The 22,719-nt window shown below is 41.0% G+C and overlaps 3 long non-coding RNA genes across 3 annotated transcripts in view; all 3 read left to right on the top strand.

Annotated features, from left to right (window-relative positions):
• The first annotated feature begins 4,103 nt into the window (after positions 1 to 4,103).
• Positions 4,104 to 22,719, top strand: part of LOC121398365 — a 31,259-nt gene continuing 12,643 nt past the window's right edge. The window contains exons 1-2 of the long non-coding RNA XR_005964279.1: positions 4,104 to 4,121; positions 4,794 to 4,886. This is a non-coding gene — a long non-coding RNA (uncharacterized LOC121398365). The remainder of the gene's footprint in view (positions 4,122 to 4,793; positions 4,887 to 22,719) is intronic.
• Positions 5,428 to 6,296, top strand: LOC121398372. Its single transcript, XR_005964290.1, has 2 exons — positions 5,428 to 5,526; positions 6,044 to 6,296. It is a non-coding gene; the product is annotated as an uncharacterized LOC121398372 (long non-coding RNA).
• Positions 17,573 to 18,374, top strand: LOC121398371. Its single transcript, XR_005964289.1, has 2 exons — positions 17,573 to 17,674; positions 18,112 to 18,374. It is a non-coding gene; the product is annotated as an uncharacterized LOC121398371 (long non-coding RNA).

Below are 22,719 nucleotides of genomic sequence, written 5' to 3'. Positions count from 1 at the left end.
TTTAGATCACTGTCAGTGGCTGATACACTTAAGTCTCACAGGGGTGATATACGTCTGGAAGCATCAGCTTTCTAAACAAAGGTGTTTTGGTGTTGGTAATGTTGGTTCATGGGTACGTGGATAGGAAACTGGCTTAAGCATTGTGTACAGAGGGTGATTGTCAATAGTACATTCTCTTTTTTAACGTAGGGTTCTTAGTGGGGTCCCTCAAGGTTCTATATTGGGTACACTTTAATTTTCCATTAATGACTTAGGGGGGTATTTTAAGTAATGTATCTGAGTTTGTGGATGACACAAAACTATCCAGGACAATTAATTTAATACACAATGTGACATCCTTGCAGGGGGATCTGGACAATCTGGTAGACTGAGCAACTAAGTGGCAGATGCTATGCTGTTATAGTTTATGGTATCATATGTACAGACTATGCACAGACACAGCAAGAAATATCTGTTGAATTATGTTTAATACAGGGGAATATTTGTCCCTGCATTATGGTTTCTCTCTCTATTCGTATGTGCAAACTCCCAGTAATATCAGTCCAATAGTTGATGCCACTGGCTCATAATACCACCCGTCTTTGGGTTTCATGTTATTTTTACATTATTGGATGTATTATCCCCAAAACAACACAGGTACTTTAAGTTTAAGTGCCTTTAAGTGTTATTATTCGTGTGCACATGTTAGAGGTCAAACTGCACTTTGTAATGTAATGAATGAGTGAAGCAGCTGATGGTGTGTAGGATGTAATGTGACCGTATCCTGCTTTGAATAAGAACAATGGGATGATGCAGCAAAGTAAATATAAGCGGAGAGAAAATCCCTCAGACACACAAGATCCCTTGTTACTTGTGTCTCACTTCAAGCAGGTAAGTTGTTCCTCTCCTCCATATTTACTGCTTGCTGCTGCCTCAGCTCTACCTCTAGCCCTGCTTCTTTTTCATAAAGGCCACATATCACTCACTTTGGGACATATTTATCCAAGGCTGGAAATTCCGGGGTCAACTCCAACACTGGCCTCCACTGGGCTGGGAAATAGGGGTCAAGATAGGGACTTTTCCTCCTATTTTTCCTTATTTTCATTTTCCTCCCTTCCCTGCTGCCTCTTGGCTCATCCCCTAAACCCAAGGTAATTCATTATTGTGTTTGTGTGACAGTTACTAGTGCCTGGCTGTAACCCTGTGGGACCCAGTAGCACACAATGCGTCTCAGCATCACCTTCATCCTCCTCCTCCTCTTTGTGACCTCCAGTAAGTTCCTTACATTACTAAAGGTTCAGCCCCAATAACAGGGGATACGTAAAACTTAAAAATAAGTGAATGTAAAATTAATGGGGGGGCTATTCTAAGCACCTTTGCAATGTACATTCATTATTTATTTTGTTTTTATTCCAAGATATTAAGGGATACATGTATTTCCCACCAGTCTGACCAGCAAGCAGTCAAGGAAGTTGTCAGGAGAGAGAAAGAGGCTACTCTGATGTTCTACTGCTTAGGAAAGATTAGAAAGGTTTATCATTTTATTCCTAAGCAGAAGAACGTCAAATGCCAGCTTCCGACTTCCGGGTTCTTTTTTTATAGACGCTGCGCCTGCTCGCCCCGCCCCTTTTGTGACATCATCGGTGGGGCAGGGAGGGGCGGTGCGGGTCTATAAAAGGAACCAGGAAGTAGGGCTCTGGCGGGCGCAGGTGGAGGGAGGGCGAGTGGTGGGCGGGTGCGGGTCGGGGAAATCCCAACCCTCGCATCACTATTATATAGAGTGCTGTACCCATGACTGAGGGGGCCTGTTTTCTTATATAGTATAATATAGTATAGTAATATAATTTTTTTCTCAACAAACCCTGTTCAAGTACTCGATCTACGAAAATTGCCAGCAAAGCAAATAAAAACTTACAGTTAAGTGAGACTGTTTCCTTAACTTTTCACTCACTTGAGGTCAGCTGACTGGCTAGTTATGGGGTTAGAAAACAAAATATGGTCTGCGCCATTTGTCTCATATCCCATAACTCTAGATTTTAAGCTCTAATGAGAAGAAACCATGATAGTTTGCCTTTGACTTGCAGGAACCATTTCCCCACCCAACTTAGGTTGGCAGAGTCATTCAAACCCTCCCTCACTTTTCAGTCTAGTTCCTCTGCTTCTAGAGAATTTGGGCAGCACCCACCATGGAAAGCTGAGGGACCCAGAATCCAACATGGAGAGATGACTAAGCAATTAGATGACTAACCTAGGAGCTTCCCAATGAAACAAGTCACAATCAAGACAACTGCCTAACTGTAGAGCACACAAGAGGAGATTCCTAAACCGGACACAAGACAATGAGCCATATTATGTCCTTTATGCAGTAAAGGGCGAGGGTATATTATATAGTTTATTGTGCACATGGAATATAAAGTTATTAGACTGGTGTTGCTACTGAAGCATCTTCATGGGGCATGGATGAGGAATTCATAAAAAGACTTGGACCCCAGAGCGTTATTTATCCTATTTAGAATCAGCTGTAATAGACAACATATCATTTATTTTTACTGGTTTTGGGTGAAGATGAGAACACAGAATCCAAACTATGGTCTGAATCTGTTTTTTTTCTTTAAAAGAAGTAAAAGTTATGTGGTTAGACGTTTGAGGAGCAACATGTCACAGTTTAATGACAATAATTGCCAAATTAGTACACAACAAAATAGACAGGAAATACCACCTCCAATGCCCCAATATAGACTGTGGGTTGATGTCACTGCCAATGGATAATACTTGTAGTGATGGCCAATATTCCAACCAGCAGTTACTCCTGACTCTCAGCTGACAATGGTGTGACGAAGGGTGAGTGGCAATGCACAAGAAATTATCACTTGAACCTGCCAACTGCCACATTTTCCCTTGGTGGTCTTCATGGTCTTTACCGAATTGTGCTTGCAGGAGGATTCCTATCTATACTATCTCTGTACAGACAATAAGCAAACTTAGGGGCTTTTCCTGCTGAATTGTGCTTAGTACAGGGGAATACCTATGCTGTCATAGTTTTATGGGATCTCTCTGTACAGACTATGAGCAATCTTAGGGGCTGTTCCTGCTGAATTGTGCTTAGTACAGAGGAATACCTATGCTGCCATAGTTTTATGGGATCTCTCTGTACAGACTATGAGCAAACTTAGGGGCTGTTCCTACTGAATTGTGCTTTGTACAGGGAATACCTATGCTGCCATAGTTTTATGGGATCTCTCTTTACAAACTATGAGCAAACTTAGGGGACTGTTCCTGCTGAATTGTGCTTAGTACAGGGGAATAACCTTGCTGCCATAGATTTATGGGATCTCTCTGTACAGACTATGAGCAAATTTAGGGGCTGTTCCTGCTGAATTGTGCTTAGTACAGGGGAATACCTATGCTGCCATAGTTTTATGGGATCTCTCTGTACAGAATATGAGCAAACTTAGGGGCTGTTCCTGGTGAATTGTGCTTAGTACAGGGAATACCTATGCTGCCGTAGTTTTATGGGATCTCTCTGTACAGAATATGAGCAAACTTAGGGGACGGTTCCTGGTGAATTGTGCTTAGTACAGGGAATACCTATGCTGCGATAGATTTATGAGATCTCTCTGTACAGACTATGAGCAAACTTAGGGGACTGGTCCTGCTAAATTGTGCTTAGTACAGGGGAATACCTATGCTGCCATAGTTTTATGGGATATCTCTGTACAGACTATGAGCAAACTTAGGGGCTGTTCCTGCTGAATTGTGCTTAGTACAGGGGAATACCTATGCTGCCACAGTTTTATGGGATCTCTCTGTACAGGCAATGAGCAAACTAAGAGGGCTGTTCCTGCTGAATTGTGCTTAGTACAGGGAATACCTATGCTTCCATAGTTGTTGTATGTACTTCGGTTGGTGTATGTGTATATAAGAGCCCTTAGAGGCCCAGTAGTGGGTGTAATATGTACTTTATTTCTGCACTTTACTAACAGCCCTTGTGCGAATGGAAGCAGCTGATGTTGTGCCGACTGCAATGTGATTCTATAGGATGTTTATAATAATAATAAGATTAGGGAGACAGCAGGATAAATATAAGTGGTACAAAAATCCCACAGACAGACAAGATGTTATATCTGCCACATATCAAACAGGTACCGTATATACTCGAGTTTTTCAGCATCCAAAATGTGCTGAAAAAGTCTACCTCGGCTTATACTCGGGTCAGCGGGCAGTAGCTGAGATTGCAGTCACTTTTAATCATTCCTATACCAACAGTTCACTTGGGGAGAGACTGCAATATCCCACAATGCCCTCTGTTGGTTATATGAAAGAATAACAGTGACTGCAATATCGCACAGCGCCCCCTGTTGGTTATATGAAGGATTAACAGTGATGGCAATATCACACAGCACCCTCTGTTGGTTATATGAAAGATTAACAGTGATGGCAATATCAAACAGCACCCTCTGCACATGGTAGTGGGACAGTGGGACAATGCACACAGTAATCCGTTTGGCAATTCTCTGTCACCATCAACTTTGCAAAGAAGTCCGGTTGATCGCTGGGGGGGTCGCTTTGGCAGAATGTGCGCTGCTGGGAGACAGGGTTGTAGTTGTGTCTAGGCTTATACTAGAGTCAATAAGTTTTCCCAGTTTTTATAGGTAAAATCAGGTACCTCGGCTTATACTCGGGTCGGCTTATACTCGAGTATATACGGTAAGTTTTTTCTCCAGCTTTCATTGTTTCCTCTATTTTCTAACTTTAATTAAATGTTCCAGCTTTTCCCTCCTGCTCAAGGTAATTCATTTGTGTTTGTGTAACAGTTGCCAGTGCCTGACTGTAACCCTGTGGGACCCAGTAGCACACAATGCGTCTCAGCATCACCTTCATCCTCCTCCTCCTCACTGTGACCTGCAGTAAGTTCATTACATTATTCAAGGTTTGGCTCCTAGAACTGAGTTTGATCCTTTGTCACCAAGTCATTAGGTGACAGTTCTTGTACCCAACACTCGTAGCTGAAGTTATAGATGAAACATTACTTGCAGTGTGTGTCTCATGTCTGGTCACCCTTCTCCCCAAATTTACCTTTCATATGAATAATGATTATAATGGCAGCCATTGACCTCTATATGAAGAAGTTTCAGGCAGTGTCTCCTGTAAGGAACTAGGGGAACATAAGTTCTCACATTCACAGACCACTTGCACTTGTACTGTTCCTGGTTAATAAATCCCGCATGAGTCTATGACCGATGTTGCTCTCTAACGACTGTTTGGCTACGGGGAGGGGGGGCTACAATATTCCTTCCTCTCCAGTTGCCCCTCCTGAATACAGTGCTGCCAAAAATGAGTGCACAGACCTGCTGCAATTTTTTTTAAAAACATTGTGGATTGCACCCACTTTTTGCACTTTGCATCCTGATAAATTCATAACATTCACATCTCTACTTTCTTTTTCAGTCAGTGCCCTGCTTTGTTATGTTCAACAAATTGGACGGAGCATAAAGATGGAATGTAATGAGTCTGAAACCAACTGCTATTCAATTACGGAAACAGGCGGTAAGTTACACAATCCCAGTCTGTTGTATCTTCTGTACCTGTCATGGAATTAGCTGGTAGGAAAATGTCCATCTCTTTTGTATCTTCTGTACCTGTCATGGGTTTGGCTGGTGGGACAATGTCCATCTCTATTGTATCTTCTGTGTACCTGTCATGGGTTTGGCTGGTAGGACAATGTCCATCTCTATTGTAAAGCTGTTTGGTGGGGGTTGAACCCTTTTGAGCTCATCTCTCTGAGAGAGGATTTGCTAATTACAGTACATACAGTAGCCTATTGCAACCAATCCAGCTCCTTACCATAGCTTGCATGGCAACTTGAGGGCCACTTCAGTTTCAAGATGAAGTCCCCCCTCATCATTAGTTCTTCTCCAGCTGACTACACTTTTTCTAGGTGAGAGCCCAGATTTCCATTTTATTTTGGGGTGTGGCCCCAATGGTGCAGTGAAAGACCTAAGATTTAAAGTGCCACCATATTCTAGAAATATACATTGTACTGACTATTATTTTTTCCACATAGTTGTCGACAAGGGATGCGCAACTGATGATCTGTGCAACAAAGTTCTGAACTCAAAAAATTGCTGTAAGACCTACTTGTGCAACAAGTGAGCACACCAATTGGCTGCAGTGCCTCCAGCTGAAATGCATCATTCTAAAGAAAGTGCAGATATCTCCTGATCATCTCCAGATATTGTGTTCATCCTTCTATTGTACAGCACTGCAGCACATGTTGACGCTTTTTAGCATTATAATAAAATGAAAGCATAATAATACATTATTGGCAGGACTTTTCTTGGTGAGGACTTCACCAGCGCTTAGTTCAATCATTTGTGGATGTTGGATGACTCCATCGTGACAATCATGTCTGCTCCCACTAAAATAAACACAATTATGCTTATGGAACTCCATTAAACCTTGCACTTTTCTTAGAGAGTTAATTGTACCACACATCACTGAGAGGATAATATTCAGGGAAACAATAGGGTTGGGATCTCACAGAGCAGGGGTCCTGGGTTTGATTCTAACCAAAACACAATCAGAATGGGGGTTTGGGTTTTTCTCCTCCAGCCAGAAATATATTGATCAGTTCATTGGTAAATCCTGGTAAAATTGCCCTATATGCGAGTGCATGACTGCAATAAGAACTATAGATTGTGAGCTCCACTGAGTAAGGGACAGATGCAAAATATGTTCTCAGTGGGTCACCCATCCTAATGTAGCCATATACATTGAGTTGAAGAAGCTTACCTTATAACTACTGCCCACATGAGTGCGCAAGGCAGGAGTGCAGATATAGCTAAAGCTGATTGGCTGTGTAGAACCTGTTCATTTTCTGTAACAAAATCTAAGAAAAGTTAAAAGAGGATAATATCATGATACATGCCCACGGTGCTTTCCAACAAGATAACTGCAGATATTCTTGGCCTTAAAGGAGAAGGAACGGTTAAAACTAAGTAAGCTTTATCAGAAAGGTCTATATAAATACACCAGTAAACCCTCAAAATAATGCTGCTCTGAGTCCTCTGTCAAAATAAACCACATTTCTTTCCTTCTATTGTGTACTCATGGGCTTCTGTATCAGACTTCCTGTTTTCAGCTTAAACCTTCAGGGCTAGGGCTTGAGCATGCTCAGTTTGCTCCTCTCCCCTTCTCCCTCCCTCCTCCCCTCCCTGTTGTAATCTGATCTGAGAGCTATGAGTGAGCAGGGAGAAACTCAGGCAGGAAGTGATGACACATCAAGCTAATAGGGCAGCTGCTATCCTAAACAGACAAATACAGTGTCTAGCTCTGTTTACTTAGGTATGGTAAAGCATTCTAAATAATAAAAATGGCGTTCTAACTTGCACTGTTGTGGCTAATCTATTGGTAATAAACTGCCTTGGTAGCTTTCCTTCTCCTTTAAAAAAGATGTAAGAAAAAGATGTAAACCTTTCATATAACACAACTGTTGCTTGTACAACTATTGATACTTTCCCTAAATTGTGATTACAAAAAAAAATATATAGGAGCAAGAAAGAGCCTTTTTAGGCTATAATTAGAATAGTGTTTTTCACCAATGTTTTCAACAAAATGTGGATGGAATATTTTGCTGGGATTGTGGGATATGTTGTCTGTGATGGTTATGTGTCATTTCCACTATCTTAAATATATGGCAGCAATCCCTAAGGTTGTCCATGTGGATGTCTTGGGAAGTATCTAGCATGTGAGCAGTCCAAAACTGTACAGAAGTTAGCCCAAATCTAAGTGTTCAATTTACCCCTACGCTATGCAATCTATCCTTCAGCCAGTTCTATGTCCAGGTTCCGCTATAGGATCTGTTATCCGGAAACCTATTGTCCAGAAAGCTCCAAATTACGAAAAGGCCATCTCCTATAGACTCCATTTTATCCAAATAATCCAAATTTTGAAAAATGAATTCCCTTTTCTGTGTAATAATAAAACAGTTGCTTGTACTTGATCCCAACTAAGATATAATTAATCCTTATTGGAAGCAAAACCAGCCTATTGGGTTTATTTAATGTGTACATGATTTTCTAGGAGACTCTAGGTATAAAGATCCAAATTATGGCCTCCTCTGGGCTTGATAAATAGGGGGTCAAAAAGGTGGCTTATCCTCCTGTTTTCTTTGTTCCCTTTATTTTCCTTTTTCCTTTAAAATTCATTTTCCTCCTTTATCAAAGGCTGGACATTCTGGGGTCAACTCCAACACTGGCCTCCACTTTGCTTGGGAAATATGGGGTCAAGAACGTGGCTTCTCCTCCTGTTTTCTTTGTTCCCTTTATTTTCCTTTTTCATTTAAAGTTCCTTTCCCTTCATTATCAAAGGCTGGAAATTCTGGGGTCAACTCCAACACTGGCCTCCAGTGGGCTTGTGAAAAGAGGGGTCAAGAAGGTGGCTTCTCCTCCTGTTTTCTTTGTTCCCTTCATTTTCTTTATCATTAAAAGTTCTTTTACCTCTTTTATCAAAGGCTGGAAATTCTGGGGTCAAGTCCATCATTGGCCTTCACTGGGCTTGAGAAATAGGGGGTCAAGAAGGTGGCGTCTCCTCCTGTTTTCTTTGTTCCCTTTATTTTCCATTTTCATTTAAAGTTCCTTTCCCTTCTTTATCAAAGGCTGGAAATTCTGTGGTCAAGTCCAGGGGATCAAGGGGGGACTTTTCCTCCTACCATCTTTTATTCTTTTATTTTCTCTTTTTATTTAAAGTTCATGCCCCTTCACCCTCCTTTCCATGCTGCCTCTTGGCTCATCCCCTAAACCCAAAATAATTAATTTGTTTTTAACAGTTGCAGGGGGCCTGGCTGTAACATTGTGGGACCCAGTAGCACACAATGCGTCTCAGCATCACCTTCCTCCTCCTCCTCCTCCTCCTCCTCCTCACTGTGACCTGCAGTAAGTTCCTTACATTACTAAAGGCTCAGCCTCTCTAACAGTCAACAAAACATAAAAAGTGTCCAGGTTCTGTAGTTCACTCCCCTCTGCCGGTTAAAAGATCCGTTCTCCTTCGGATAAGCAATGAAAGATATGTATAGATAAACCAGCGCTGATAGCTCGGGGTAAATGAGAGACAAAAAATGAAAACAATATATAGTGTAGTATTTCCTTATTAGATATAGGACACCCTTGTGTGTACTATAGGTTAATAGTGTCTCTTCACCTGTGGGGTTAAATTACCCTACAACCATTTACCAGCATAGAATTACTCCACCGCCTCTGTTGACAAATATTTATACTCACAGACATTTGAAATTTTTGCTTGCATTAAGGATATTTGCTGCAGCTGTTCCACTCGTAGTAGCATCTGGCTCAATGTTCTATTCTTGGTGCCCTCCTCTGAGGAACTTTGTTTATTCCAGGAGTAGGTCTTCCTCACCGGGCTGATAGCAGCGTTTAGCGGCACTCACACTCCACCCTTCCCGCACACTCAGCTCTGTATAGTTCACACCCGTGACCCTACCTCGCAGCCGGAAGCGCAGCTACAGTTTCCACCTCCCTCCCGCCATTCCTGACTGACGTAGCCAGTAGCCAATGGTTAAGCGAACAGTGTTTCTCAGGCACCCCCTGCATGAGGTCAGGTTGGAATATACATATATATATATATATATATATATATATATATATATATATATATATATATATATATATAAAATGAACTGGCCAATATCACCAGCTCAATAAAGACCTTCTATCTAAAGATAAGTAGTGATATTTGGCCTGGGAACTGGGGTGAATCCCGTTAACTTTGGCTCATTTTGACAGGCGGTGAGATTATAGAGACTAGGGGGCAAATTCACTAAGATGCAAAGTTGCGGCAGGCGCAACTTCGCCGCACTTCGCCGCACTTCGCCAGGCGTAGTTTCGCCAGGGCTCCGCAAATTCACTAAAATCCGAAGTTGCGCACAGGGGTAGCGTAAGGTTGCGCTAGCGTTGATTCGCTATATAAAGCGAAGTTACGCTAGCGAAGGCTAATTTGCATACGGCGCGAAATTCAAATTTCAATGGAGGAACACGTATCTGCACTACAAATGCCTAGAAAACCTTCAAATCAGCAAATAAAAATTTTATTTTGCCCTACACATGTGCCCACTGTCTAGGTAAGTTGCCATGAGTCAGGAAATGTAGGGGAGAAGGAGGGGAGCCCCAAAAAATTTTCGATCTTTTTCAGCCTATCACCCATCATGTAGAAAACACGCCAGCGTTTTTTGGGACTTAAAAAAAAATTGACTTTTTTTGAAACAATCCCTATCTACTCTATTGCGCTTCGCCAGGTCTGAGGTGGCGAAGGAAGTCTAGCGTAAAAGGTAGCGTTCAGTACACTGCGCAAGTTAGTGAATTTGCGTAGTTACGTCGCTAGCGAAAATTCGCCTGGCGTAAGGTTGCGAAGTAACACTAGCGAAACTACGCCAGCGTTCGTTAGTGAATTTGCGCATTAGCGAAAATGCCAAACGCTAGCGGCTTAGTGAATTTGCCCCCAGGAGACTACAAGGAAATCAAACGTAACACTTAATTCTGTCTGACCAGCAGGTGGCGATGTTGGAACAAAATTCTTCTCATATTAACAGTACATGTATCCTTTAATATCTTGGAATAAAAACAAAATAAATAACGAATGTACATCGCAAAAGTGCATAGAATAGCACATTAATTTAATTTGCTTATTTTTAAGTTTTACTTATCCTTTAACTTAAAGGTGAACCACCCCCTTTAAGGCTGCTCCTATGTTCAATCAAGTTCTATTTAACAAATTTGGGATATGTAACATCATTTAGGCAAACATAGCAGTTAATTAGTTAGTAGTATTCTACTTCAGATAAACTCACATTAAAAAAAACTTAACTTTTGGCTTATTTATTAACAAATCCAGATGAAAAGTCCCTCCAAATTATGAGTTTACAAGCTCAAAAAAAAAAAAATATATATATATATATATATATATATATATATATATATATATATATATATATAACAAACAAGGGAAAGTTGTGCTCACCACTATTTTTTAAAACCATTAGGCGGGGGTGCAATGAGGCTGTGACCACAAAATACATATAGTCAAATACAAGAGTCCTCTGCACTCAACCCATTATCAATATATTTAAGACAGCGACATTTTGTGCATACTGCTACTAAAAAATGCCTTACCCTTTAAACAAAACAGGGATTGTTTGTCCATATATTGCAATATATTTAAGCTGGCCAACTACGTCATGTATAATGTATAAATGTATAATGAAGCAATAGAATTCTTAATGAATCAGATAAAATTGAGCATAGGACTGGCCAGATATGGGATGACTTTGACGTATTTAATTATTTAAATCTTTAAAATCTAAATTAGAGGGTAATTTACAGACATAAATAGGAGGCCCATTTAAATACTCTTTGTGTGTGTTCCATGGTCCTAAAACCGGATAAATAGTTGTGATCTGTTATAAAAATACCTTTTTTTTCCTCCTGTACAGTGGCCAGTGGGAGAAAAAACGCACGTCAAAAAAAATGTTGACGACCAATAGACTTTAATGCGTTTCGGCAAATTTTCGCTGGCTGCAAATGTTCGGCGAAACGAGTCAAATTCGCCCATCCCTACTGTTTATCACTTAACTCTGTTGAAGTCCATGAGAAAAAAAAAATCTCGTCCATGAGTTTTCACTTGATAAGGCAGGAGATAACTTTTTCTCAATGACTTGAACCTGGTCCAAACTTACCAAAAGTGTAAATTGCAGGGAATCTTTAAAAATTCTCCACAATTCTGATTTTAACACATTTACTAACTGCCCTGGCTTTCCCTTATTGTCAAGCAAATCAGACAATGATCTGGCAACCTCACCAGTGAGCGGATCTATTCACTTATGGCCACTTAATGCTGTTTCCAAATCGTTATCGCATATTGCAAGCGATTCAGAAATTGCTCAATCTGATATGATTGGTATTGTTTGGACAAATCTGTAATATTGTAAATTAGACATAATTAAATAAACACTGGGGAGTGAGGCTGTTTCCTTATTATTCACTCACTGGAGCAATCAGGTCGGCTGAAATTGTACTGACTAGTGATGGGCACCTTGTGTCTCTTTTCTCTTTTAGATTGTAAACTCTAATGAGCATTGCCCTCTCTACCTCAGATTGAGAAGAAACCATGATAATCTGCTCCTGGAATCATTTCCTCACTCCCCTTAGGCTCACAGTGTCATTCAACCCCTATAACGGAAATATAGCCTTGTAGATGGTACCATTGTTTGTATTCCTCAGTAGTGAATATGCAGATTAAAGTTTGGTATGTGAAGGAACATAATATGATGTTATTAAATGTTTGTAGCAAAAAGCAAACATACATTGACTCAACAAAGATTGATTGACATTTAAAATTACATTAAACCATTAACGATCTACATGTATGAAACAATTGTTAAAGAGCCACCCTATGTGGCCTAATTCAGGTGTAAGGAAATTAATAGGAATAGAAAAAAAACTATAAATGCTACAAGTGAAGCAGAAATCAGAAAGGCAAACATAGAAAATGAGGAACTGATTGCTTCACAGGCAAAGACTAATCCCAACATTTTGCAGTAGCAAAAAGTATATCGGCAGTAAAAAAAAGAGGCAGGTTGAGAGTGTGGCTCCATTAAAAATTGAGCTGCTTTGGTTACAAGGCAATAAGTAATCCTCAATGTATCCAATAGAGGAGTCAGAGTTACAGGACCAGCTCTGTAAAGGTACAAATGGTTTAGATCACTGTCAGTGGCTGATACACTTAAGTCTCACAGGGGTGATTTACGTCTGGTAAATTATCTTATATTGTACCACATTGTTGTTTTGTGGAGATAAGAAAGTTAAATCTTAGATAGGTGGCACCTTCCCACATGTCTGCATCCAGGTGTGGAATCAGCGGAGCCCACTTATCGTGTACAGTTGCGAATGGGGCAGGTAAGCATGCACTAACCATTGCATAGAGAGAATATTTTTAGGGATCCCAGAGAAAGACCTCATAGAGGAGTATACCTCTGATTTGATACACCAAATTGTGCCCTAAAGGCATGTCGTCTTTGTAGATATGTAAACATCTGGATGCCATGCTGTTGATGGTTCAAAGAAGGGAAGCAGATCCTTCATATTCCAAAACCCAATCATTGACCAATATTTAGCTGGTGTGAATCCAATGTTTAAATGGAGATCACAAGTTCAGCCTGGCAATTATGGGCCTGTGAATCTGACAGTGGGCAGGGTAACTGAAATCTAATGTTTTTTTTATAATAAAGTTAGAAAGTTGCCGTTCAGTAGATGTCATCTGTTTGGATTCTTCCAAAATGTTCGATACAATGCTGATACAAAGCATCAGCTTTCTAAACTAAGGTGTTTTAGTGTTGGAAATGTTGGTTCATGGGTACATGGATAGGAAACTGGCTAAAACATTGTACAGAGGGTGATTGTCAATAGTACATTCTCTTTTTTAACGTAGGGTTCTTAGTGGGGTATAGTGGGGTTCTATGTTGGGTACACTTTAATTTTCCATTCATGACTTGGGGGGGGTATTGTAAGTAATGTATCTGAGTTTGTGGATGACACAAAACTATCCAGGACAATTAATTTAATACACAATGTGACATCCTTGCAGGGGGATCTGGACAATCTGGTAGACTGGGCAACTAAGTGGCAGATGCCATGCTGTTATAGTTTTATGGTATCATATGTACAGACTATGCACAGACACAGCAAGAAATATCTGTTGAATTATGTTTAATACAGGGGGAATATTTGTCCCAGCATTATGGTTTCTCTCTCTGTTCGGATGTGCAAACTCCCAGTAATATCAGTCCAATAGTTGATGCCACTGGCTCATAATACCACCTGTCTTTGGGTTTCATGTTGGTCATTATTGGATGTATTATCCCCAAAACAACACAAGTACTTCTGCCTTTAAGTGTTATTATTCGTGTGCACATGTTAGAGGTCAAACTGCCCTTTGTAATGTAATGAGTGAAGCAGCTGATGGTGTGTAGGATGTAATGTGACCGTATCCTGCTTTGAATAAGAACAATGAGATGATGCAGCAAAGTAAATATAAGCGGAGAGAAAATCCCTCAGACACACAAGATCCCTTGTTACTTGTGTCTCACCTCAAGTAGGTAAGTTGTTCCTCTCCTCCATATTTACTGCTTGCTGCTGCCTCAGCTCTACCTCTAGCCCTGCTTCATCTTCATAAAGGCCACATATCACTCACTTTGGGACATATTTATCCAAGGCTGGAAATTCCAGGGTCAACTCCAACACTGGCCTCCACTGGGCTGGGAAATAGGGGTCAAGATAGGGACTTTTCCTCCTATTTTTCCTTATTTTCCTCCCTTCCCTGCTGCCTCTTGGCTCATCCCCTAAACCCAAGGTAATTCAATATTGTGTTTGTGTGACAGTTACTAGTGCCTGGCTGTAACCCTGTGGGACCCAGTAGCACACAATGCGTCTCAGCATCACCTTCATCCTCCTCCTCCTCTTTGTGACCTCCAGTAAGTTCTTTACATTACTAAAGGTTCAGCCCCAATAACAGGGGATAAAGTAAAACTTAAAAATAAGTGAATGTAAAATTAATGGGGGGGGGGGGCTATTCTAAACACCTTTGCAATGTACATTCATTATTTATTTTGTTTTTATTCCAAGATATTAAGGGATACATATACTGTTAATATGAATGAATTTTGTTACAACAGCTCCACCTGCCGGTCAGTTTCCCACCAGTCTGACCAGCAAGTAGTCAAGGAAGTTGTCAGGAGAAAGAAAGAGGCTGCTCTGATGTTCTTCTGCTTAGGAAAGATTAGAAAGGTTTATCATTTTATTCCTAAGCAGAAGAACATCAAATGCCAGCTTCCAACTTCCGGGTTCTTTTTTTATAGACGCTGCGCCTGCTCGCCCCGCCCCTTTTGTGACATCATCGGTGGGGCGGGGAGGGGCGGTGCGGGTCTATAAAAGGAAGTAGGGCTCGGGCGGGCGCAGGTGGAGGGAGGGCGAGTGGTGGGCGGGTGCGGGTCGGGGAAATCCCAACCCTCGCATCACTATTATATAGAGTGCTGTACCCATGACTGAGGGGGCCCTGTTTTCTTATATAGTATAATATAGTATAGTAATATAATTTTTTTCTCAACTAACCCTGTTCAAGTACTCCATCTACGAAAATTGCCAGCAAAGCAAATAAAAACTTACAGTTAAGTGAGACTGTTTCCTTAACTTTTCACTCACTTGAGGTCAGCTGACTGGCTAGTTATGGGGTTGGAAAACAAAAAATGATCTGCGCCATGTGTCTCATATCCCATAACTCTAGATTTTAAGCTCTAATGAGAAGAAACTATGATAGTTTGCCTTTGACTTGCAGGAACCATTTCCCCACCCACCTTAGTCTTGCAGAGTCATTCAATCCCAACCTCACTTTCAGTCTAGTTCCTCTGCTTCTAGACAATTTGGGCAGCACCCACCATGGAAAGCTGAGGGACCCAGAATCCAACATGGAGAGATGACTAAGCAATTAGATGACTAACCTAGGAGCTTCCCAATGAAACAAGTCACAATCAAGACAACTGCCTAACTGTAGAGCACACAAGAGGAGATTCCTAAACCGGACACAAGACAATGAGCCATATAATGTCCTTTATGTAAAGGGCGAGGGTATATTATATCGTTTATTGTGCACATGGAATATAAAGTTATTAGACTGGTGTTGCTACTGAAGCATCTTCATGGGGCATGGATGAGGAATTCATAAAAAGACTTGGACCCCAGAGCGTTATTTATCCTATTTAGAACCAGCTGTAATAGACAACATATCATTTATTTTTACAGGTTTTGGGTGAAGATGAGAACACAGAATCCAAACTATGGTCTGAATCAGTTTTTTTCTTTAAAAGAAGTAAAAGTTATGTGGTTAGACGTTTGAGGAGCAACATGTCACAGTTTAATGACAATAATTGCCAAATTAGTACACAACAAAATAGACAGAAAATACCACCTCCAATGCCCCAATATAGACTGTGGGTTGATGTCACTGCCAATGGATAATACTTGTAGTGATGGCCAATATTCCAACCAGCAGTTACTCCTGACTCTCAACTGACAATGGTGTGACGAAGGGTGAGTTGCAATGCACAAGAAATTATCACTTGAACCTGCCAACTGCCACATTTTCCCTTGGTGGTCTTCATGGTCTTTACAGAATTGTGCTTGCAGGAGGATTCCTATCTATACTATCTCTGTACCTATGCTGCCATAGTTTTATGGGATCTCTCTATACAGACTATGAGCAAACTTAGGGGCTGTTCCTGCTGAATTGTGCTTAGTACAGGGGAATACCTATGCTGCCATAGTTTTATGGGATCTCTCTGTACAGACTATGAGCAAACTTAGGGACTGTTCCTGCTGAATTGTGCTTAGTACAGGGGAATACCTATGCTGCCATAGTTTTATGGGATCTCTCTGTACAGACTATGAGCAAACTTAGGGGCTGTTCCTGCTGAATTGTGCTTAATACAGAGAATACCTATGCTGCCATAGTTGTTGTACGTACTTCCGTTGGTGTATGTGTATATAAGAGCCCTTAGAGGCCCAGTAGTGGGTGTAATATGTACTTTATGTCTGCACTTTACTAACAGTCCTTGTGCGAATGGAAGCAGCTGATCTTGTGCCGACTGCAATGTGATTCTATAGGATGTTTATAATAATAAGATTAGGGAGACAGCAGGATAAATATAAGTGGTACAAAAATCCCACAGACAGACAAGATCCTTTGTTATTTCTCCCACATATCAAACAGGTAAGTCATTTCTCCTGTTTTCATTGTTTCCTCTATTTTCTCACTTTAATTAAATGTTCCAGCTTTTCCCTCCTGCCTCTTGGCTCATCCCCTAAACTCAAGGTAATTCATTATTTTGTTTGTGTGACAGTTACTAGTGCCTGACTGTAACCCTGTGGGACCCAGTAGCACACAATGCGTCTCAGCATCACCTTCATCCTCCTCCTCCTCCTCACTGTGACCTGCAGTAAGTTCATTACATTATTCAAGGTTTGGCCCCTAGAACTGAGTTTGATCCTTTGTCACCCAGTCATTAGGTGACAGTTCTTGTACCCAACACTCGTAGCTGAAGTTATAGATGAAACATTACTTGCAGTGTTTGACTCATGTCTGGTCACCCTTCTCCCCAAATTTACCTTTCATATGAATAATGATTATAATGGCAGCCATTGACCTCTATATAAAGAAGTTTCAGGCAGTGTCTCCTGTAAAGAACTAGGGGAACATAAGTACTCACATTCACAGACCACTTGCACTTGTACTGTTCCTGGTTAATAAATCCAGCATGAGTCTATGACCGATGTTGCTCTCTAACATCTGTTTGGCTACGGGGAGGGGGGGCTACAATATTCCTTCCTCTCTAGTTGCCCCTCCTGGATACAGTGCTGCCAAAAATGAGTGCACAGACCTGCTGCAATTTTTTTAAAAACATTGTGGACTGCACCCACTTTTTGCACTTTGCATCCTGATAAATTCATAACATTGACATTTCTACTTTCTTTTTCAGTCAGCGCCCTACGTTGTTATCTTAAACAAAATACACAGACCACAGAGACGGAATGTACTGGGGGTGAAACCCAGTGCTTCTCAGTTACGTTGAATACCCGTAAGTTACACAATGCCAGTCTGTTGTATCTTCTGTACCTGTCATGGGTTTAGCTGGTAGGAAAATGTCCATCTATTTTGTATCTTCTGTACCTGTCATGGGTTTGGCTGGTGGGACAATGTCCATCTCTATTGTAAAGGTGTTGTGCTCATCTCTCTGAGAGAGGATTTGCTCATTAAAGCACATACAGTAGCCTATTGCAACCAATCCAGCTCCTTCCCATAGCTTGCATAGCAACTTGAGGGCCACTTCAGTTTCAAGATGAAGTCCCCCCCTCATCATCAGTGCTTCTCTAGCTACACCTTTTCTAAGTGAGAGCCCAGGTTTCCATTTTATTTTGGGGTGTGGCCCCAGTCGTGCAATTAAAGACCTAATATCTCAAGTGCCACCATATTCTAGAAATATACATTGTACTGACTATTATTTTTCCCACACAGTCTACAAGGGATGCGCAACTGATACTCGGTGTGACGAAATGCTGAGCTCGAAAATTGGCCGTGACAAATCTTGCTGTGAAACCAACTTGTGCAACAAGTGAGCACACCAATTGGCTGCAGTGCCTTGGCTGAAATGCATCATTCTAAAGAAAGTGCAGATATCTCCTGATCATCTCCAGATATTGTGTTCATCCTTCTATTGTACAGCACTGCGGCACATGTTGGGCTTTTTAGCATTATAATAAAATGAAAGCATAATAATACATTGTTGGCAGGACTTTTCTTGGTGAGGACTTCACCAGCGCTTAGTTCAATCATTTGTGGATGTTGGATGACTCCATCGTGACAATCATGGCTGCTCCAACTAAAATAAACACAATTATGCTTATGGAACTCCATTAAACCTTGCACTTTTCTTAGAGAGTTAATTCTATCACACATCACTGAGAGGATACTATTCAGGGAAACAATAGTGTTGGGATCTCACAGAGCAGGGGTCCAGGGATTGATCCTCACAAAAACACAATCAGAATGGGGGTTTGGGCTTCTTTTCTCCTCCAGCCAGAAACATATTGATCAGTTTATTGGTAAATCCTGGTAAAATTGCCCTATATGCGAGTGCATGACTGCAATAGGAACTATAGATTGTGAGCTCCACTGAGTAAGGGACAGATGCAAAATATGTTCTCGGTGGGTCACCCATCCTAATGTAGCCATTTACATTGAGTTGAAGAAGCCTACCATCATTTATAACTACTGCCCACATGAGTGCGCAAGGCAGGAGTACAGACATGGCTAAAGCTGATTGGCTGTGTAGAACCTGTTCATTTTCTGTCACAAAATCTAAGAAAAGTTAAAAGAGGATAATATCATGATACATGCCCACGGTGCTTTCCAACAAGATAACTGCAGATATTCTTGGCCTTAAAGGAGAAGGAACGGTTAAAATTAAGTAAGCTTTATCAGAAAGGTCTATATAAATACACCAGTAAACTCTCAAAGTAATTCTGCTCTGTCAAAAGAAACAGCACATTTCTTTCCTTCTATTGTGTAATCATGGGCTTCTGTATCAGACTTCCTGTTTTCAGCTTAAACCTTCAGGGCTAGGGCTTGAGCATGCTCAGTTTGTTCCTCTTCCCCCCTCCCTCCTCCCGTCCCTGTTGTAATCTGAGCTGAGAGCTATGAGTGAGCAGGGAGAAACTCAGGCAGGAAGTGATGTCACATCAAGCTAATATAGCAGCTGCTATCCTAAACAAACAAATACAGTGTCTAGAGTTGTTTACTTAGGTATGGTAAAGCATTCTAAATAATAAAAATGGCGTTCTAACTTGCACTGTTGTGGCCAATCTATTAGCAATAAACTACCTTGTTGCTTGTAGAACTACTGATACTTTCCCTAAATTGTGATTACAAAAAAAATATAGGAGCAAGAAAGAGCCTTTTTAGATTTTTTAGGTAATATTTGGATGGAATATTTTGCTAGGATTGTTTATGTTGTCTGTGATGGTTATGTGTCATTTCCACTATCTTAAATATATGGCAGCAATCCCTAAGGTTGTCCATGTGGACCTCTTGGGAAGTATGTAGCATGTGGGCGGTCCAAAACTGTACAGAAGTTAGCCCAAATCTAAGGGGCATATTTATCAAAGGTCGAAGTTCGAAGTTCAAAAAACTTCGAACTGCAAATTCAAAAAGACCAACCGAATGGAGGTCAAAGTTTTATGGAGTCGAAGTCGCTTAATTTGGCCTACTTCGAATCATACAATCGCACTTCGATCTACTTCAATGCCTCCATACAGGTTCTAGGAGGTCCCCCATAGGCTAAAGCAGCACTTTGGCAGCTTTTAGGTGGCGAATGGTCGAAGTCGAAGTTTTAAAGAGACAGTACTTAAAAAAAATGTGATCTTCGAATTTCGAAGTTTTTTCAAATTCAAATCAAAGTTGGACTATTCCCCTCAGTTCTAGTGCCCAACTTTGAAATTCAAAGTTTTTTACTTCGAAAATTCACTTTGACCTTTGATAAATCTGCCCCTAAGTGTTCCATTTACCCCTAGTCTATGCAATCTATCCTTCAGCCAGTTCTATGTCCAGGTACAGGTATGGGATCTGTTATCCGGAAACCTGTTGTCCAGAAAGCTCCAAATTACGGAAAGGCTGTCTCCCATAGACTTCATTTTATCTAAATAATCCAAATTTTAAAAAATTATTTCCTTTTTCTCTGTAATAATAAAACAGTAGCCTGTACTTGATCCCAACTAAGATATAATTAATCCTTATAGGAAGCAAAACCAGCCTATTGGGTTTATTTCATGTTTACATGATTTTCTAGTAGACTTAAGGTATGAAGATCCAAATTATTGAAAGAACCATTATCCATAAAACCCCAGGTCACGCGGATTCTTGATAACAGGTCTCATACCTGTACAAATATTTATTATTACCTTGCTGCATATGGCACTGGCCCCACTTTTAGAAGACCGTGTGTGTGAAAATGTCCTTTATTAACATAATTCCTTTGAGTACAAGGCTTACAGGCAACACTGTTCTTCCTTTGGTATTCCTAGAGGTTCTGCTGCACATACATGGTCCAACAGGACTGATATTGTCTAATGACTTATTGGCCTGCAGTATATTGACCTGGTTATAGGACTAGAAATATATGGAACCCAGAACTGATATATGAATATCAAATGACTTTGTTGGTTTGGTTATAGGACAATAAAAAAAAATGGCACCACCAACTGATATATATGGAAATCAAATGGTTTTGTTGACATGGTTATAGGATCATAATAAATATGGCACCCCAATTGAATGGCTTTGATGGCCTGGGTATAGGACCATAAAAATATGACAACACTGAGTGGTATACGGACATCAAATGGTTTTGTTGGAAAATCCCAATGGATGAGGACGGCATACTGTGGACGGGCACCTCTATTAGCAGCAGGTCTGGACTGAGAATTAAAATAGGCCCTGGCATTTCAGGTACACAGAGGCCCAATCAGCCCACATAGAGGCCCAAACAGCCCCCACCAGCCCACTAAATACTGACTTTCTATGGGACCTTATTGCAGCCCCTCTGGCATCTGCCAGAACCCACAGATTGCCAGTCCGGGCCTGATTGGCAGGTCTGCTCAGGCTCCTAATGTGATCTGGTATTTAGTGCTTAGTACAGTGTAATACCTATGCCACCATAGTTTTATGGGATCTCTCTGTACAGACTATGAGCAAACTTAGGGGACTGTTCCTGCTGAATTGTGCTTAGTACAGGGAATACCTATGCTGCCATAGTTTTATGGGATCTCTCTGTACAGACTATGAGCAAACTTAGGGGACTGTTCCTGCTGAATTGTGCTTAGTACAGAGGAATACCTATACTGCCATAGTTTTATAGGATCTCTCTGTACAGACTATGAGCAAACTTAGGGGCTGTTCCTGCTGAATTGTGCTCAGTACAGGGAATACCTATGCTGCCATAGTTTTATGGGATCTCTCTGTACAGACTGTGAACAAACTTAGGGTTTGTTCCTGCTGAATTGTGCTTAGTACAGGGAATACCTATGCTGCCATAGTTTTATGGGATCTCTCTGTACAGACTTTGAGCAAACTTAGGGGGCTGTTCCTGCTGAATTGTGCTTAGTACAGGGGAATACCTATGCTGCCATAGTTTTATGGGATCTCTCTGTACAGACTATGAGCAAACTTAGGGGTCTGTTCCTGCTGAATTGTGCTTAATACAGAGGAATACCTATGCTGCCATAGTTTTATGGGATCTCTCTGTACAGACCATGAGCAAACTTAGGGGACTGTACCTGCTGAATTGTGCTTAGTACAGTGAATACCTATGCTGCCATAGTTTTATGGGATCTCTCTGTACAGACTTTGAGCAAACTTAGGGGGCTGTTCCTGCTGAATTGTGCTTAGTACAGGGAATACCTATGCTGCCATAGTTTTATTGGATCTCTCTGTACAGACTATGAGCAAACTTAGGGACTGTTCCTGCTGAATTGTGCTTAGTACAGGGAATACCTATGCTGCCATAGTTTTATGGGATCTCTCTGTACAGACCATGAGCAAACTTAGGGGACTGTTCCTGCTGAATTGTGCTTAGTACAGTGAATACCTATGCTGCCATAGTTTTATGGGATCTCTCTGTACAGACTTTGAGCAAACTTAGGGGGCTGTTCCTGCTGAATTGTGCTTAGTACAGGGGAATACCTATGCTGCCATAGTTTTATGGGATCTCTCTGTACAGACTATGAGCAAACTTAGGGGTCTGTTCCTGCTGAATTGTGCTTAGTACAGAGGAATACCTATGCTGCCATAGATTTATGGGATCTCTCTGTACAGACTATGAGCAAACTTAGGGGACTGTTCCTGCTGAATTGTGCTTAGTACAGGGAATACCTATGCTGCCATAGTTTTATGGGATCTCTCTGTACAGACCATGAGCAAACTTAGGGGACTGTTCCTGCTGAATTGTGCTTAGTACAGTGAATACCTATGCTGCCATAGTTTTATGGGATCTCTCTGTACAGACTTTGAGCAAACTTAGGGGGCTGTTCCTGCTGAATTGTGCTTAGTACAGAGGAATACCTATGCTGC

Source organism: Xenopus laevis, chromosome 9_10L, assembly GCF_017654675.1.
Source record: "Xenopus laevis strain J_2021 chromosome 9_10L, Xenopus_laevis_v10.1, whole genome shotgun sequence".
In the NCBI taxonomy this organism is placed as follows: Eukaryota; Metazoa; Chordata; class Amphibia; order Anura; family Pipidae; genus Xenopus; species Xenopus laevis.
The sequence above is the reverse complement of the archived record's forward strand: the minus strand, read 5'-3'. Positions and strand labels throughout refer to the sequence as shown.